Raw genomic sequence first — 21,148 nt, forward strand, 5'->3', positions numbered from 1 at the left:
GTAAATAACTTGTAAATGCTTTTGTGGGCCCATGAACAATTTTATGTTTTAAATAAAATATATCCTGTCCTTTTTAATTGGTTTTTCACCTTAACCTGTTAATAACACCTAGATGCACATTTACAACCAAAGAACTCAATTAGCGAGTTAAGTACGATTCAAAGTTCACAGTAACGGTCTTAGAGTATCCAGGGCGTTACAACAAACATCCATTCAGATCAACTTTATGTTCCCATGTTACCTCAGTCAAAGTATGGATGTCCTCGAAGATGCCTCATGTAGTAGTCGATGTGTCCCTCTGGTTTCACTATGTTTTTCGCCCCCAAGGTGTTCCTTTAATAATCTCCTTATGATTTCCATCTTAATTACCTCATACATGTTTCCATTACCTTTCATAACATGACCTTGAACATCTTCTGGAGAAATCAGAACTTGTCCCTCTTGGAACCTTACCTGTAACCCTGTTTCCTTAGCCTTGGTACTATCAATAAAGGTGTTATTCGTGTTCTGCTTCTAGTTAGGAGTAATCTGAAACATTCTTGATCAATCTGAATATGACTCAGAACCATCATCCCTGTACCCTCTGCTTAACGAACTTACTTGGGTCGCTGAAACATTGGTCAGTTTAAAAGCCTTTACCAATAATCCATCATATCCTACTTAGTGCAAGAGGAAATTCTTGAAACGTCTCTTGTCTTGATCCTCGATTGGGTAATTCTAGAAAACATTGTCCTATCCTCGCAATTGGGTAATGAAATCTTTATTCTAGGCAATGGACACCTATCCCTAACAATCACTTCCTTGGCTACCTACATGCGATACATATCCTCGTAGACTTATCCCTTTTTTTGTCAAACAGTAATTGCGTGTCCCTAAGTAAGATGCTCCGTCTGATCAACCCTCAAGTTAAACACATCTTCAACTTAACCTTAATTCTTCCAGCTGAGCTAGTGCCATACTTCATAATGTCTTGGATACTGCTTCTATATTTGCCTTAATCCCGTTGCACACTCATATCCCTAAATGTGACAATTATTCCATCGAATCCTCATGAACCCATCTAAAATCTTATCGGCCGATTCGGTATTCATCTGGTCTGTCTGATATAACTTGAGTGGCATCTTCCTCAACGGTTAGGCATCCTACAACTACAACCAGGTCTTCTCCTTTTAACCTCAGAAGTCACCATCTTATTCTTCAATCCATGGTTGTCCCTTATTTGACCGAGAAATCCACACTCAAGACCATCTTATAGAACCAGCTCAATCAATTACTACCAATTTTCCCAGGTAGATGCTAAAATTTTAAGCCCCATGGCATGACAACCATATTACATGTGCCACCCATCGATGTCTCCCCCAAGAGATACGTAGCACTAAATTCAATCAGCTCACTTTATAAACAGGAACAAGATCAAGAACTAAAAAGTCAACCAGTCGCCTCCGAGGGGCTAGCCTTGGGCTCTTACCACATCGAGACGATCACTCAAACTGGAGTAGGGTTATCTATATTTTGTAGTTTTTTCATCTTTATCTCGGGAAATTCTCCTTAATGTGCCCTACCATTCTTCACCGATAACATGCCTTCGCTCGACATTCTCCCACATGACGTCTCCTACGCCTAGCGCGTAGCATGTAACCCCTCCGGACTTCACCGCCGTCCTAACGACTGCCCTGAACATTATGAACTCTCCTGTCAGGACCAGGAGTAATAGAAACATAAGAGGTCTTTCTCTTCTGGTTACTGGGCCTCCGCCCCTACATGCTCCCACAAACGAGGATACCTTTGCCAGAGTTTTCCGCCCAACGACACTCTTACTTCATGTCTCAACTCCTACGTCCTCTATAATAAGGGCCATCCCTACTGCCCAAGCGTAGGTAATAATCTCCTACACTGGAGTGGTCCTAACACTCTGGCCATCCCAGGTTTCAATCCTCGAGTGGATCACTCCTTCCGACCACATCCATTGGTACCAAACCAAACGTAAATTTGGCCTATCTACAAAGCTCTCTAACATACTTTGTCACTGTCATACTATTCTGAACTGAGCTCATAAACTCATCATTCTTTGCAACTCAAATTGTGTCACCATAGTGCCTTTGGTTGAGCCATTGGCTGAGTTTCCTACCAACCCACCATGACAATATTTTGAGTCTGGGATACAACTTCCCACCACGTTCAAGCATCCTCCCGCAACACGTACGTGGCACAAACCACTCTATCATTGCCTTTCACCCCTATATAGCTGAGGATGGAGCTAACCATGCCCGTCCACTATTCAAGTTTTAAACGGGTCCAAGCCTCTCTCAGAGATTGGAGGTTAACACTTCTAAAATCTTTGATATAATAATTCCCATCTATTTCCACCATTAGGTTTAGTCGCAACTGGTGCCATTGTTGTCAACCCTCACAGGGAAGTGTTCCCGGACGGAACCCACTATCTCAATCACCTAATAACTTCCTCTTACCTTTACAATCATGTTTGTATGTCAGCAAACACATGCCGCCAATCCCAGGGCCAACAAATGATTCTGGCCTCAACTGCCATCATCCACACTGCCTGATCCAATTGACTATCTCGGATACAAAATTTCTAAATCTATCTGCAGCCAAAAACCTGGCCTACCAGCCCTAATACTCTAATACAACGCTAAACCATAGCAAGGCCGAACAACACAATATCCATATAATACACATACTACAATACAAAATCATAATTCTCATGCATCAATCATCAAACCTCATTTCCACAAAACACATACATATTCATCATTCACCCTATTCTAGCAGATAAGGCAACTCACAAAAGCAATTAAACAAATATTGCATTAAATACAAACTGTAATGCCCCAAATTTCCTAATAAGGTTTAGGACCTTGATTAGGATGCCGGGAGGGCCATAATTGATTTATTATAGTATTTAATGATTATATGCATGTTCATGTGAATTATATTATTATATGATGGTAAATGCATGCATATGGGAGTATTTATTATTATAAGGGTATTTTGGTAATTTGGCCACTGTGGGCGTAATTGTGTATTTTGGGTGCATGGTTGTGATTAGTTAATATAGCCACATTATAAGGTGGATTGGTTCGAGCTATTCGGCATGAGACGATCATGAGATGTAAGTGTTCGGTCTAGTCATAATGGGTTTAAGTTCGGGGCTCAGGGTGAGTCTCGGGGTCATTTTAATGATTAGAGCATTACCGGGAATTAAAGGGTAATGGGATATGATTTATTGGTATTTGGGAATATTGAGAATAGCGGGAATTGGAGAGCATTAATTATAATTAACGAGATAGGCGGGAAATGACGGTTTTACCCTCGGAAGCCTTTAGAGGGATTTATTTGGCTTAGGGGCATTATGGTCTTTTGACCTTAAGGATTTATATCAGTTTTTGGGGGTTTGGAAGGCTATAGAAACAGAACTAAAACAGAGCCTATCCCCATCACTTCTCTTTCTCTCCCGTACAAGTCTTCCTTCATCCTTTTCTTTGAATTTTGAGAGCCACCTTAAGGAGTTAAGCTTGGAGATCAAAGGGGGAAGCTAGGGAACTTGTCTCAGCCATTAAAGGGGGATTCAACTTGTGTTTGAGGTGAGTTCCAGTCTTGTATTTTATGGTGTGCTCTGTTTTTGAGTTAAGTTTTAGTTGATGATTTGTTAATGGAAATTTTGGATTAATAGAAGTTTGGGAGATGTTTTCTTTGGGTTTTGATGAGGGAGAGTGGTAGATGATGTTTGGTGGTTGAATTGGGTGTTAAGTTGTGATTTGAGACATGTTTAAGGGGTTGGTTTTAAGGGAAAACGCAGAGGAAAGATTCAGGTGCGCGCTGGGTTTTTGCCTGGTCTGGGCTGAGCGCCGCGGCGTAGCTGTGGAGCGCCGCGGCCCTTGGCGTTTGGCAGGGAGGCCCTCTCTGTTTGAGGGCGCGCCGCGGTGCAGCTGGGGAGGGTCGCGGCCCTTAAGGCCATTTTAGCCCAAAATGGTATTTTAAGCTTGGGGATGCTTACCATAGGCCTCGGGGTTGATCTTACTACTTGGTTAAGTGTGGATTGATGTCTCGGAGGCTAGATATTGGTTCGGGAACTTATGTTGATCATTTTTATTGATGATACCTTATATTTGGTTATGACTAGGTGACCGCTAAAGGACTAAAAGTTGATCGTTCTCAAGGATTGTTCTTTAAATCATTCTAACTTGAATCTGAGGTAAGAAAACTACACCCTGTGTATATGTGACATGCATGGCTATTCTTGATGCATGTGGGATGATTATTAAGTATGACATGCATGGTTATTCTTGGTGCATGTTGGTTGATTATTGAACGTGGCATGCATGGCGGTTATTGGTCCATGTAGAATTGTTGAATATAACACATATGATGCACGAGAAACATGTGATTAGGACATGCTTTGTATACTGGGTATGATGTTGTTCAGAGCTTGAGCCTCTGTGTTGTGCATGGACCTAATTGTACTAGTATCTGTTAAGTAAGCATGCTGAATGCCTTGTTTATGGATATTGGATATGTGATATATGTTTGGTGGCATGGCTTACTTGTGTATGGCGCTGGCTTATTAGTCAGAATCGGCAACGGTGTCAGATTCGTCTGTGAAGTTGTGACTTATTAGTTAAGTTCACAACGGGCTGAGCACTGGTCGAGTTTCACCGACCCAAGAGTCAGAAGTGGCAGTGCGTTGCGAACGCCGGGCCAAATGAAGATTAGATCTAATCGAGGTCGGCATTGGATGACCCATATAGGGTATCAGTGCTGGACCGACCGGAAGGTCAATAAGAACTATAAGCGCTTACCTGGTCTAAGACCAGAAGATTTCAGCCAAGGTATATGACCCCGGTGGCTGTTTGTCACATGGCTGGGGGACGCTGTCCTTAGTTACGACTCTAGAGTCGGGAGGATGGTTATGTTGGTGACTACCACCATGCACCTATCCTGATCAAGCTTATGAAGGAACCACCTATCAATTATGTTGATATTATATCATGTTACCTGATGATATTACATCATGCTATCTGTTGATATTACGTCATGTTATCTGTTGATATTATATCATGTTACCTGATGATATTACATCATGCTATCTATTGATATTACGTCATGTTATCTGTTGATATTATATCGTGTTATACGGTGTTTTCTTGCTAGGCTTCGGCTCACGGGTGCTACGTGGTGCAGGTAAAGGCAAGAGGAAGTTGGACCATCCTTGAGTTGGAGAGCTTAGGTGATGACGTGTACATATGCAGCTGCTCGTCCGCCACGGCCGAGGTTTAAAGTGGAACTAGGGTTAAACCCTGTTTTGCCGCTTAGAACGACCTGTTGTAAATATTTCTGTAATAGACTCTGAAATTATATTTTCGGGATCCCAGTGTATATATTAAACGTTCTAGTGAAATGTTACATCTTAACCAAAGTTTTTAATCCCTAAACCGCTAATCATACTTAGTTCACGATTTTGGCCAAATGACTCAGTTAGCGAGTTTAGCACTGTTTACAAGGCACACCGTAACGGTCCCTGGAGTTTGGGGCGTTACACAAACCCTGAGTCGAGCTTGTCTCTGGCAGCGAGCGTACATGTTTGGTCAATCTCCAGGAACAATAAACCTTGGCACGCTCTGATACCAAGTTGTAACGCCCTACTTCCTTAGAGTCGTTACTAAGTGATTTATAAATGTGCCATTAGGTCACTAATCGAGCTTTTAGGTTAAAAAATATGATTGAATAAAAATAAAGACTCATTTAATAAACATTAACTACAAAAGTAGTTGGGCTTTCATTAAAATTTGTCAAAATGTTACATTAGGATCCCAAACACTGTTTTGAAATACTTTTACAATCCAAAGGTACAGTATAGTCGACCTAAGTGACAAAACTGAACACTTACCACGTGTTCCTTAAAATAATCCCCAGCCGTGATGGCCAGGTAGGCCAAACATGTACACACCGCTCCATGCCCTCCAACTCATGGCTGTTCGACCTAATTTCCTTTCTCTTACCTGCACCACAGATCACCCGTGAGCCGAGGCCCATTAAGAGAACTTCAAGCACAACATGCAATAATAATATATCCCAACAAAACATACTCAATCAAAGCAACAAACAGATACCATATCCTACTAGCATGCACAACGACACATCATTAGAACAGCTCAAAAGCATAATGGCATAACAGCCTAATAGTACAGTAGTACAATAACTCAATACAGTAAGATGGGACAACAACATAATAATACAACAATATATTAACACATCAACTCAATACTACAACAGCGGCCTTCGCCGTTCAAGGTGTGTTACTTGGCACCAAGTCCACGGTCCCAGCCGAACGGGTGTGTACATCACCCTTGAGGGTCTCACCTTGTCAGCCAGCATTCAGCATGTTTAACGCCGATCCCAAGCCCTAGCCGCTTCCGGCTCTTGCCGCTCCAGATTCTTGCCTCTCCCAGCTCTTGCTGCTCCCGGCTCTTGCTGCTCCTGGCTCTCGCCAATCAGTCACATCCACATGTTTGGCATAATAGTTAAGCAACACATACAACACAACTCCACCGCATAGCTCTCAGGGTACAAATAATTCTCTTACCTGTGTCCCAAGCTATCTGAGAACCGCAATCCTGAGCACATTCCTCTATCCCGAGCCTCATTGAAAAGCCTAGTCACAACATATTTAAAATATCCATCCATCAAGTTCTAATCCAATAAATAGTTTCGAGACATAAATCTAGCCTTTGGGACCTTGGATTCTACCAAACTGGGTAGTAGAAACCTTCCTGAGTCTTAACGTTTGAGTTCCCCAGCTAAAAACCCTTAAACTGCCAAAATTCAACATCCAGGGTCGTGGCCCAGCCCCCTTAAGGGTCGCGGTGCGCCCTAAGTCAGAGGCAAAATTCCTCTCTGTTGAGAGACAAGGGCCGCGGCACCCAAAACTTGCACCGTGGTGCCAGGGCAACATCCCGAAGTCCCCTGGCCTATAAACTCAAGCGGGCCGCAACGCCTGATGATCAGGACCGCGACTCGAGCCCGAAACCCAGAAATTCCCCTGCATTTTCTCGAGCCAATTCCTCTGAAATCAACCCAAATCAATACTTAAACCCAAAATTCAATCTAGAGTTTACATCAATACCACATAATCAGTTTACTACTCCAAAAGCTACTCCATCCCCTCAACAAAACCCAAAACCAAACCAAGGATTGCACCTAAGAAAAGCTTAAGAGATCACAACAGAACTTCACAAATTCAAGATCAGAATTCTTACCTCACTTGATAAATTCGACCTTGGGCCAGATTCTAACACCCTTAGCTAGTTTTCCCCAAGTTCCTAGCTTCAATTCTCAGCCATTAACCTTAAAAATTCACCAAGCATCCAAGCCCAATGAGAGGAGAAAAGAGAGCCGAGAGAGAGAAAATATAGGCACTGAGGTGTGTGTGTTTTTTATTTCTAGTTCCTTCTACAGAACCCCCCCTCCCCCCCCCCCCCCCCCAAGGTATCCATAGTGCAAAAGACTGAAATACCCCTAAGTATATCATAATCCCTTGGTGCCACCAAGGGCAATCCCGTCAATTGCCAAATCCCACTAATTCCTCGAGTGTTCCCATAAATCCCCATTTAATCCCAACATGTCCAAATCATTACTAAACTACTACCCATTACTCGATAAATCTCAAACACATATTACATTCCCAAAATACCCCTAGGCTCCTCCCAAGTCGGGTATATGACCTCGTTGTGACTTTCTAGCTAAACTGTTCCCTAGGACCATCTCGGATCATGCATCACAAATATATCACCACTCACAAGTGGTATCAATCACAATATACACAAATATTTCATTTATGCCTTCAATGGGCTAAAATTACAAATATGCCCCTAATAACCAAATGGGGCCCACATGCATATTTAATTCACCTAAAGATGCATTTCTAATCACATAATCACCAAATTCATATATTAGCATAATTAAATTAATTATTGCCCTCCCGGCACGCTAATCAAGGCCCTAAGCCTTATTAGCAAATTTGGGACCCTACAAGCGTACTCCCTAAGAGCTGTTGGAAAGGGTGAAAAGGACTTTCCCTCGTTCCGCTCTATATTTATTCAGTGAGGAAGATTTCTTGAGAAGGTATAGCCCAATGGAGAGAGTAAAATAGACGATTCGGAAACCTTCCGAAGATGATCCTCACATTGCCAGGCACATCACTCAGGGCTCTTCGACTGGCTCTTCTCAAATCTCTTCTTAGCATAGCACTCCCTATGGCTCTCAAGGCACATCTCATGAAGGTCATTCCTCTCAGCGGAGTTTGTATGGTCAGTGAGACTCCTTGCAACGCCCTTCTCAAAGGGATAGCAATTGAGTTCCCCATCAGTCTTCTTCTCAGCGAGAGTATACTGAGGGCTCTCATCACCAGGCTACTCACCCTCAGGAGCGTTCTATTCACAAGTTTCGGCCTAAGGTGGCTCGCCCTTATCCCAAGAGCAAGACAGTTTCACTAGCTGCGCAGCAAAATAAGATACGACAAAAAGAGTTCCATTCATTAGATTTCGGGGCCACCTTTGCTAGTGAGGTCATATGGAAATCAGTCGAGAAGCCTCGCCCTGCTGATTACGAGGTGGTTTGGTTCAAAGGGGTTGTCTCTGACATGACTGAAGAGAAGGTAAAGATTTTATGGAAGGCCTTCGACCTTTCTAGCATTTACATCACTATCATTGATACGGATGACAGAGCTAAGGACCCCCTTTTGGGTATGTGTTCTTGGACACGCTCCGCCATTAAGTCTGACATCCTACTTCCCCTTCATCTGTATTTCCAGAGCATGGAGAATTATTTCGGTATTAGTCCCTCTTAGTTGGCTCCCAACACTATCTTTGTGTTATCTACGTTGTACATTATCTATCGTCATAGAAAATGGGCTGCTCCAGTACCTCACGAGATCCCCTACTTATGTGATATGAAGATGAACCCTTCTCATCGCAACTTGGGGTACTTCCACTTCCACCATTATACGAGCGAGGGTATCGACACCTTCTTGGAAGAGATTTTGGGAAACAACAAGGCGTTTAGATATGCTAACAACTATTTCTTCACCAAAGATGCAGAGGCTAACTACTTCAAGTTCAAGCACGTCGTACCTTTTTATAGACCACTCCTGACCCAGGCCATGACTGTTAGGGGCAAGGCATTGATTTCTATGACTCCTAAGGAGAAGAACGTCAAGGTACTTGTTACTTTAGAGAACCTTAGGAAGGTCGAACTGTTTCCTTCTACTAACGCTGATGTTCCGGATGAAGATTGTACCGAGCCCGTTAACGCCATAGACTCCTCGGGGCCTATTCATATCGAGGAGATACCCTCTTCGCCCGTGTTAGCTGGACAGAAGGGTGATTAGGTGGGTGCATCCGCGCACTCACTGTTTGCTTCAAATGACTTTGATGAAGCCACATTTGAACACAAATCTCATTCAGAAGGTTCGAAACTTTTATCGTCTTTATTTTAGTTTTTGTCTGTGTTTGATATCCTACTAATATTTGATATTCTTTTGTTGGTTTAGATATGTCCGGCTTTGTTCACACCCAACAAAGGTCGAAACCAACTGAGACTAGTCCTTCCATTCGAGCAGCCAAGAGGGCCAGGGTTGAGACTGAGCCACTAACGAAGGTCCCTCCTGAGGCGCCTCCTTCGACTCCACTAGTGCCTAGTCCTGTCACAGAGGTAGAGCCAACCTTTCCCATACCGGTTCCTCCCAGTATTACTAATATTGGTGCCTCTTCCTCTACACCTACTCCGTTATCTGAGCTACACCAGTCTGCCATACAGAATTTAGGTGCCATCACGGACCAAGCGTCCCTTCTAGAGCTGACGAAAATGACCTATAATGGGATTAAGAATGAGGACTTGAGCACCATCCTCACAAAGTCACTCCTTGACATTCAGAGTATGATTCCTCTAAAGTTTTCTTTTTGTCTAGTTAGCTTGTGTGTTGATGTTATCTAACACTTGTATGTTTTTTGCGGGCACTGATGCTGGTCTCCCATGTTCGTGATAGGTTTGTGGAGTATACCTCTACATTTTCCAACCTTCGTTCTGAGCTTGAAGCTGTCCGCTAGGAGGTATTGGACCTTAGGCGCGTTCTTGTCTCTAGGGAAGCAGACATTGCTTTGAAAGATGAAGAGATCAGTACTTTCCCCAGTACCGTGGAGCTCAAATAGTAGGAAGTGACTGAGTTGACTCTCAGGGTAACCCAAATGGAGGGGAAACTTGTCGTTCAACTCAAATAGTCTGAAGCTAAGAAAGAGTAGTTGATTGCTGAAATGGACCAATTGCAGAAGGATGCTCTTGTTGAGAAGGAGCAAGAGGTCAAGGCTTCTTGGGACAAGGCATGAGAGGATTATTCAGAAACTGCCTTCTCTTGCTTCTACTTGATCTGGAAGTCCAACAAAAATTTGAACTTGGATTTCCTCCCCGAGAAGATGCAAGCGAAGGAGCTTAACAAGTGTTTGGCTCATGAGGCTGCTGAGGCTCAGGGCGGTCTTTCAGATGATACTCCTCGCCCTAGTTAGTCTTCTTTTGGTCTTTTATTTTGTCTTTCCTTTTGTGCCATTGGTGGATCACCTTGTACTTGACGGTTTTTACATATGACATTTTATGCCTTTATGCTTTGTTGTTATCAGTACTCAGTGTATTGATTGAAAAATTTATTTCCAATGCTTACTAAGTATATCAACTCACAACCCTCATTGGTTTAGGTATCAGTATACTCTGAACACATGTATTTCACACGCCATACTAACCTTACTCTTTTAAGTTTTTCATGCTAACAACCATGGTAATGTGAGTAGTACGATACTTCACCAAGTACCATGAACAAAACGGTCAAGTTGACCACCCCATGGGTGATAGGCCGACTACCCTATAGGGTTGATGTACTGGCTGACCACCCTATAAGGGACATGGCTAGGAGTCTCCCTACCAATGCCTTTTTTTTTTGTTGAACAAATGTCCTAGAAAAACTTGAGCTTGCTTAGTACTTAGGGTCACGTCCTCATTGTTTGTGTATATCCCAATCAGTATGTACTATATGCCCCCCCAAGTGATCATGGGTTTAAAAGCCTTGGTCACTTGCTACTTGACCATGCCTTGCTTCAAGCGTTTAGACACATAGTACTATCCTTTTCACCCAATAAGGCAAGCAACAAATGTTTGTCCCTCATTGGTAGATGTGTGATGGTTTCATACTCAGTAGTAATGATACCTATACACAGATACAGATTGTGTAGCAAGTGCCGATCATGATGTGCATAATCTCTCATGTACTCGTTATAATGATTGTAGACAGAAGTGTCTAAGTTGGACCAATCGGATCTTGATGGGCTAATCGAGCCTTTAACGAATCTTAGATCAAATTATCAATCGGTCTCTCAAGGAACATATTTGATTATGATTTAATGACGGTGACTGGTCTTCGGACCTGTCTCTTTTTTAATCGTATGGGTCGATAGCCTCAAGAACCATGCTCGAACAAGAACAAATAATGGCGAATGGTACTCGAACTAGTCTCTTTTGTTGATCGTATGGGTTGATAGGTTCCTCAAGAACCAAGATCAAACATGATGAAATAATTTTTACTGGTCGTCGGACCAATCTCTTTTGTTGATTGTATGGGTCGATAGGTTCCTCAAGAACCAGGATTGAGCATGATCAAATAATTTGGCGACAAGGCCCTAGGACTAGTCTCTCTTTTTGATCGTATGGGTCGATAGGTTCTTCAAGAACCAAGATCAAACATGATCAAATAATTTGGCGACAAGGTCCTAGGACCAGTCTCTCTTTTGAATTGTATGGGTCGATAGGCTCCTTAAGAACCAAGATCAAACATGATCCATAATGGCGACAGGTCCTCAGAACAGTCTCTTGTTTGGATCTTATGGGTTGATAGGCTCCTCAAGAACCAAGATTGAACATGACCCATAATGGTGACAGGTCCTCAGACCAGTCTCTTGTTTGGATCTTATGGGTCGATAGGTCCCTCAAGGACCATAATCAAACATGATCCGATGGGGTTGATAGGTCTAAAGTGACCAATCCCTCGTTGAAAGAAATTTAAAGAATTAAGAGAAACTTAAAAAATTAAATTCATACATTCATTGAAGCATAATGGTTGTTACATAGATAATTAAAAAATAATACATTTGCAAATTAAAATTTGTGTCGCTGCTGAACAACTTCACTGATAGTACCGGCGGAGGTGTTCGCCATTCTAGTAGTTTTTTATTAATTCACCATTCAGTCAAGCCATCTTGTATTTTCCTGGTGGGATCACCTCCTCCACAAGGTATGGCCCTTCCCAATTAGGTCCTAGTACCCCTGTTGTAGTGTCCTTAGTGTTTAGGAACACTCTCCTGAGTACTAAGTCTCCAACTTGGAATTTTTGATCTTTCACCCTGGAGTTGAAGTATCTTGCCACTTTTTGCTGGTGTGTTGCTACTCTGAGACTTCCCTTTTCTCATCTTTCTTTGATTAAATCAATCAAATCTTCTATTAGTTGATGGTTCCTTCCTTGATCATATGTCTCCCATTTATACGACGGAGGAGTGAGTTCAACTGGCAACATGGCTTCATACCCAAACGCCAAAGAGAATGGTATATGGCTTGTTGTTGCTCGAGCCATTGTTCGATGTGACCATAGGACCTCTAGAAGTATTTTTGGCCATGCTCCTTTGGCTTGTTCAAGGCGTTTCTTCAGAGTGTCTTTGATAGTCTTGTTCACTGCTTCTACTTGACCATTGGCTTTGGGGTGTGCTACCGAGGAAAAGCCCTTTGTGATTCCATGCCTCGTACAAAAATCGGTGAACATATCACTATTGAATTGAGTCCCATTGTTCGAGACTATCTTCTTCGGTAGACCGAATCGACATATGATATTCTTCACCACAAAGTCTAATACTTTCTTCAAGTTGATGGTGGCGAGCAGTTTTGCTTCAGTCTATTTGGTGAAGTAGTCTACGGCTACAACAAAAAATTGGACTCCTCCCCATCCCATGGGTAGCTTCTCGATTAGGTCGATTCCCCATACAGCGAAGAGCCAAGGGCTTTGCATTTGTGTTAATTCATTAGGTACTGCTCGAGGTATCTTGGAGAACACCTGAAACTTGTGGCATCTTCTAACATACTCCATCGAGTCTTCGCTCATCGTCAGCCAGAAGTATCCTTGCCTTAGGATTTTCTTTGATAGGCTCTGCCCCCTAGCGTGATCTCTACAAAACCCCCCATGTACCTCAATCATTAACAGCTTTTTCTGGTCTGGTGTAACGCACCTTGGTAGTAGTAGGGAGTACCCTTGTCAGTATAAGACCCCTTCGACTATCATATATCGCGCAGCTTGTCTCGCCAACTTCCTTACTTTGTTCCAATCACTGGGTACTACTCCTTGGTTGAGATTGTTAATAATAGGGGTCATCCATGCATCTCCTAACTCAACAGGTAGTGCCTCCTGCTCAGTTATGTTTCTTTCCGCTAAGTATTCGACGGGAATGACATTCAGGGTGTCCGTGTCTTTGGCACTGGCTAGCTTGGCTAAGGCATCAACATTGGCATTTTTCTCCCTCAAGACTTGTGTAATTGGGTATCTCTTGAACTGTGCCAACAAATCCTTCACCTTATTTAGGTATTGCACCATCCTAAGTCCCTTGGCTTGATACTCCCCCATACCTGGCAAACTACTAGTTGGGAATCGCTTAATTTGTCCAGGGATTGTGCATGCACATCCTCAGATAAGCGTAATCCTGCTAGTAATGCCTCGTACTCAACCTCGTTGTTTGAATCGTTGAGTCCAAATCTAAGAGCGCAGTGGATTCAATGATTCTCTAGAGTGATCAGTATGATTCCTGAGCCTGAGTTGTGTTCATTGGATGCTCCATCAATGTATAACTTCCTTACGAGAGTAACTCCTTCCTTCTTGCTATCTCCATTCTCTGATTGGTAGGAAGGGTCTTCAAGGTTGGTGCCTTCGACTATGAAGTCTACCAATGCTTATCTTTTTATCGTTGTCCTTAGATGATAAGTGATATCAAACTTTCCTAACTCCACCACCCATTTGAGTAACCGTCTCGAGGCCTCTGGAATCTGAAGAACCTGTCGTAGCGATTGATCGGTTAGGACTCAGATCGAGAGGAGATTACTAAACAGTAGGCTAGATTTTCAAGAGGGGGATACCTAGACTCCACACCTACTAGTCTTTTACTGATATAGTACACAGGGTGCTGTATCGTGTTCTCTTCCTTCACCAAAGCAGCGCTGATTGCATGCTCAGTGATTGCCAAATATATGAATAGTACTTCATCATCTATTGGCTTCGCTAGGATCAGAGGTTGAGCGAGATGATCCTTCAAGGCTTGGAAAGCTTTCTCACACTCCTCGGTCCATTGGATCTTCTTGCTGCCCCTCAGTAAGTTAAAGAAGGGGACACACTTGTCCGTAGACTTTGATATGAACCTAATGAGGGTAACTACTCTCCTTGTTAAGCTTTGCACTTTCATGATTGGGGTAGGTGACTTCATGTCGATCAATGCTTTGATCTTCTTGGGGTGAGCCTCGATTCCACGCGAATTGACTATGTATCCGAGAAACTTACCAGAACCAACTCCAAATGAGCACTTGAGAGGATTTAACTTCATGCAATATTCCTCCAAGTCTTGAACATGCCCTCCAGCTTCTTTAGACTTGACCAACATGTCATCGACATATACCTCCATATTTTTGTTGATCAAGTCTTGGAACAAGCCATTCACTATACGCCGGTAAGTGGCTCTTGTGTTCTTTAAGTCGAATGACATTACCTTATAACAGTACAATCCCTTGTCTATGCGGAAGCTGGTATGTTCCTCATCAAGAGGGTGCATACTTATATGATTATACCCAGAATATGCATCCATGAATGAGAGTATTTCATGTCCTGCAATTGCATCGACCAATTGGTCTATTCTGGGTAGTGGGAAGCAGTCTTTGGGGCAGGCCTTGTTCAGATCTATGAAATCCATGCATGTCCTCCATTTCCCATTTGGTTTTGGGACTAGCATGGGGTTTGATACCTAGTCTGGGTAGTAGGCCTCCCTTATAAAACTATTTTCCTTGAGCTGCTTGACCTCCTCCTTCAGGGCTTGAGATCGGTCTTTGTCAATAAGTCTCCACTTTTGTTGCATTGGTGGGTAGTTTTTTCCCACATTGAGGACATGGCTTATCACGGATGGAGAAATTCCAACAATGTCCTTATGTGACCAGGCAAAGACGTCCTGATTCTTCTTCAAAAATTCTACCAACCGTGCCTTAATTTCCACCTTTAGTTCCTTCCTGACTTTGATTACTCTAGTCGGGTCCTCCTCATCTAGTAGGACTTCATCAAGATCTTTGACTGGTCCTACCCCCATGATGTCATCCCAAAGCGATGATCGATGTTGTTTCCCTTGCTTTGGGAAGTTATAATAACAAATCTTCGTTATAAGGAGCCCCCGACTACAATAGAATGTTTCCTTCAACGTCAATTTCCATGTTGACAAACTCCTCAGTTCCTTCATTCCTTTCGCAATAGGTCACCACCATGTTTTTTACGCATGGTCCTTTCTTTGCTTTGACCACTGACGCATTATAGCATTCTCGTGCCTCCCTTTAGTTACCTTGTACGCATCCTTTCCCTGCGCTTGTGGGGAACTTCAAAGACAGATGAAAGATAGACACTATTATGTGTAATGCCATCAGGAGGGGTCTCCCGAGCACTACGTTGTAAGTCGATGATCAATCTACCACTAGAAACTCTATCATTATAGTCTCGTGCCTAGGGGCATCCCCCACCATGACCGGTAGTCTGATAGTTCCTGCTGGTGCTACGCATTCTCCTGTGAACCCATATATCACTTGAGAACTAAGTGTCAGGCCTTGACCATGAGCTTCATCTTCTCAAGGGATTATTTGTAGATGATATCTACTGAGTTTCCCATATCCACCAAGCATCTCCTCACTCCGGCATTGGTGATTTGAATGCTAAGGACCAGAGGGTCATTGTGGGGGTACCTCACGTGGCTGCGTCATCCTTTGTAAAAGTGAGAGTTTCACTTTCATACTTTAGATTTTCGGAGACCTCTCCTCGATTTCCATGCACTGGGAAGATTCACCTACCTCATGTCTTAGGATCCTTTCATATCGCTCACGAGCGTTGTTACTGTTTCCTGCTATGTGGGGCCCCCCACATATGGTGTCCAATGTGAAGTCCATGATCGCTAGCTCCAGTGGTGGACTCCTTTGCCTTCAGAACTCTGGATTATTGCTTGGGGTTTCGGTCTTGACTGGGTACCTCGAGAGTTTTTTTGATCGGAGAAGAAACTCTATTTCATCCTTCAGATGTTTGCACTCATTTTTGTTGTGCCCATAATCATTATGGAACCGAAAAAACTTGTTCTTGTCCCTCTTTCTTCTGAGCGTAAGGGTGGTGGCTTTCGATATGGTACCTCCTGGTATGTTTCCAAGTAAATCTCAGCCCTTGTTACAGTCAAGACAATATAGTTGGTGAATCGGGGTTGGTAGGGCTAGTGCTTAGGTTGTTTGTTGGTTGGTGCTGACTTAATCTTCTTTTCTCCACTCTACTCGACCCCTAAGGTACTCCTATTCTTACCGCTGCTTCCATTGCTTTAAGGGTTAGCCCCGTTCTTGCTGGCCTTGATAGTGGTCGAATGGTTTATGCCTTTTTCTTCCTTCATGATATCTAGCTTCATGTATTTGTCTGCTCGGTCCAGGAATTCCTACAAGGTGTTGATGGGGTTCTTGTGGATGCTATCCCACAAGGGACTACAATAAATGATTCTTGCCGAGATGGCAACGAGCTTCCCTTCATCTCCTATCGTGGATGCTTAGTTTGCTTCTCTTATGAATCCTTGGATGTAATTCTTCAGGGATTCATCCTTCCTTTGCTTGATGTCATCTAGCTGATTGGCATAAATTGGTTGAATCCGTCCAACACTGAAGACCATACAAAATTCCTTCCTGAATTGCTCCCAGGAATTGATGGATCCAAGTTTGAATTTCCAATACCATTCCTAAGCTGAGTCAGAGAGAGTGGTAGGGAATACCCTGTACCTATAATCATGCTCCACACTGAGTAACTCCATTTGATCCTCAAACTTTCCAATGTGTCACACTGGATCCTCCTTCCCAGTGTATGTTGGAAGTTTTGGGGTATTGTACTTTGGTGGTGGTTGAGCAGCTTGGATCTTGGCACTGAAGGGACTCCCACCTCTATGAGCCAACTTGATATCAGAAGGTTTCTTTGTCAAGCCTAGAACAACCATCGTGAGTGCATCTATCTGAGCCTACACTACTGATGGGATCGCTGCTCCAAGGAAGTGTTATTCTTTTTAGTCATGGAGGAGGCAGTCTTGGACTGCACCTCTTCAACCTGTCTCTAGGAAAGTGGCTCTGAGAGCATCCTTGGGGTTCGACTCCTTTCCTGGGACTTCCTGTTACTGCTGTCACGCATCCGTACTGCTTTGGCCTGAGCCTCCCTCACCAGCTGAGCAACAGCTTTAACGTTAGCTCGGGCTAACTGGGTAGCCACCTCCAGGGCCACAACAGCCTCATGGTGCCTCCAGTCAGCTTCCGAGTCCCTCTGGATCATCCTTTGGACCTACTCATCTATCTCCCACCGTTGTCGTTCCATAGTCGCCCTCTGGAGGGCAAGTTTTGCAGCAAGGGCCTATTGCCTCGCCAGATAATGCCAAGCTTCTCCCCAAGCAATTGATGGACCAAAAACGGGTATGTTTTAAATATTTATAACTCGCAAGCGCATGAATCGTATATGAAATATAGTGTTCGTGTAAGCACAATATCGAACCCAAAGGAGTTGTCTAAAATAGAAAAGAAAACTATTTTAAATCAAAATTAATAAATTCTAACCTAGCCCCAAAGATTGATGAAATTTTGTATAATGAAAATAAAATAAAAGATAATAATAAAGATATTAAAGACACTATATATAACTAAATTAATAATTTTAAACAAGATAGTAAAAGAAATATTATTAAGATAATAGAATCCACAAAATATAAGTTCAATAATATTTAAAAGTACATTGATTCCCAAGTTTTAGTAATAGTCGAAATTAATCAAACCATCACTTATTCAAATTCGATATTTTATTTAAGCACAAGTTTTTATAAAAATATAGGATCTATCTTCACTTTTCAAAAATTATAATTTCAAAGCATTTAGTGTAAACTAATCTAATGAAATAACAAATAAATCAATAAACATTATTTATAAGGCAAAACATAATATTTTTGTTCTAAGCATGGATGTGTACAATTTAATGACACATCTTACACAAAGAATATTATGTTTTTGCACTAATGAAGAACAAATTGTAAATATGTGCTAACAATCCAAAATACATGATATTTAAGATGAAAGAAGATATTTGAAGAAGAAAATCCATAAACTTTATTGCACAAAATGGGAAATCAACATACAAAATAAATACTATCTAATTACATATTGTTTCATCATCACCTTGATAATCTTAAAAAGATTAGAAACTCATAACTAGAATAGAAAATACAAACATAGATAGGAAAATTTGGAGGAAAACCCCCAAATTGTTCCTCTAAAAATATATAGAAAATTAACCAAACAGAAGAAGAAGATGAAGAAAATGGAGTGGTCTTGAAAGTGTAGAAATTTTATGTAACCTCCTCTCCAAATGAGCACCACCAAATGGTCTTGAAAATTTCCTATTTATAGCAAAAATGAGATTATTAAAATAATCAATTTAAATTGATTAAATTAATAATAATATGGAAAATAAGGGTAAATTATAGGGTGTAATGATGATGTTTTTGGGTAAAATGTGTAGAAAAGTTTGGGTAAAAAATGGTATTTTTGGCAAAGGGGACAAGGGTACAAAAGTGAACTTTTGTTGGGCTCAAGGGGAAAATGGCAAGACTGCTGGTGGGCTGGCAGACAGCTGGTGCACGGCTGAGAGAGGAGCTGGGCTGTGGGCCTCGTTTCTGGGCTGGTGAGGAGAGCAGGCCCACGGTGCCTGGGAAGGTGATGTCTCTCGAATTGGGCCTTGGCTTCAAGAGGAAGCTTGGCTGGAAAAGATGCTTCCTGAAGGTTGCTGAAGAAGGCAAGGAGCAGCTTGGTGCCTGGCATGTGCTGGCAGGTGTCTTCGGCTGAAGCAGGAGGCTGTTGGGTGCCATGAAGCTGCTTCGGCTGGCAGGTGGGAGTTGGATGGCTGGGAGATGATGCAATTTCGGATTGGGCCTGGTAAAGCTTGGGCCTGGGCAGGGGACTGGTTGGGCTGGTGGGTTTTGGTATTTCAATAATACCATTTTTCTCCTTTCTTTTCTCTCAAAAATACCATTTTCCTTCATTTTTCTTGCTTTTTAAGATCCCAAAAATACAACATATCTCCTATAAAAAAAACATAAATTAAATTAAAGCTAAATATTTTCAATAATCAAATATACAACATAAGTTCCATGAAAATATTAATTAAAACTTAATTTATATTCAACATTTAAGTTCAATAATACAACATTTTTTTACCTAAAATTAAACAACAATAATTCAAATAATTAACTACAACATTTTACAACAAAATAACTATAAAAACACACAAAAATATATAAAATCAAAATAAGACTAATAAATTCAAAATAACTTGAAAACTTAATAAATTAATTAAAAACTCAAGAATTAAGCAACATTTAGCATATAAAAAGTGGTAAAATAACTCTATTTTGTAGAGTTATCACACTCCCAAACTTCATATTTTGCTAGTCCTCGAGCAAAAGAAAAATTAAAAACACATACATTTTTTTTAATTGGTGATGTCAAATGTTTTCGTCAAAAATTACATAACGGAAATAGTTCAAAGAAAATCACAAATAAAAGTAAAGCTTATGTAATTAATTAAAAAGTTAAAATTGTTTTCAAAATAGATATTTAACATGCAAACACAAAAACATCATGTGAACATTAGACTAGCTTATGCAAGCAAAAATAAATTAAATATCAAGAAATAATCAAGCAAATTCTAGGATTTTTCAAAAAAAAAATTTTAGAGATTTAAAGAATTTAATGTTTAAATAAACTATATCCAAATATCATAAATTCGAATATAATAGAAAAGTGACATATTATGAAAATATATATATATATTTAAACAAAACTAACTTAAAATTTTAAAGTAAAGCTTAATAATTATTTATATTTTTCTAAGAACTAAGAACAATTTCAATCATAATTCTTATCATTAGAAAATGAAAATCACCAATATATTTTTTTTCAAAGAAAATATTTTTTTTTACATTATATAACAAATGAAAATCAAATAAAAACAAAAAGAAAAATACACAACACTACCCCCAAACTTAAATGTAACATTGTCCTCAATGAGTAATAAAATGGAAAAAGTTAAAAACTACTCCATTGGATGTATGCTTCGTTGATTTGACTCATTTGTTTTCTTCTCTTCTTTTTGGAAAGAAGTTTCCTTCAAGATTTTAAAAAAAATATATGAAACAAGAACACACAACAAAAGTGAAATATAACAAGTATGGGTTGTCTCCCACATAGCGCTTTAGTTTATAGTCTTTAGCTTGACTATAATTTATTTTTTTCTTTTAACCTACACCCAATCGATGGTGTAGAATTTCATTAGTAGGGTGAGTTATGACTTTGATGCAAATGTCATAAATAATAATTGATAACATCACACCTACAAGAAAATTAGAAATATGCAATTTTAATGGAATATCAATAAAATAAGAAAATTACATATCTATATTAGACTCCTTTTCAATTTGAGTGAATATGCATATTTCTTCAACTATGGGCTCATGAGATATAATTATATCTTTTTCATTTTCTTCATGAGCCTCGAAAATTATTTCATCAAACTCTTTTGTTTCATTAGGGGGTTGGATGCATATTACAAGTTCTTCAACAACTTCATTCTCCTTTTCATTTTCAATTTGACTATTTGGATTGGGAATGAGTTGGTTGGGATTAACATGTTTTTTCGACTCTATAACAGTTGCAAGTTGTCCTACTATTGTCTCAATTTTTGAGATTGACTGAGATTGGGCTT

Source organism: Humulus lupulus, chromosome 3 (genome assembly GCF_963169125.1).
Source record: "Humulus lupulus chromosome 3, drHumLupu1.1, whole genome shotgun sequence".
NCBI classification, from domain to species: domain Eukaryota; kingdom Viridiplantae; phylum Streptophyta; class Magnoliopsida; order Rosales; family Cannabaceae; genus Humulus; species Humulus lupulus.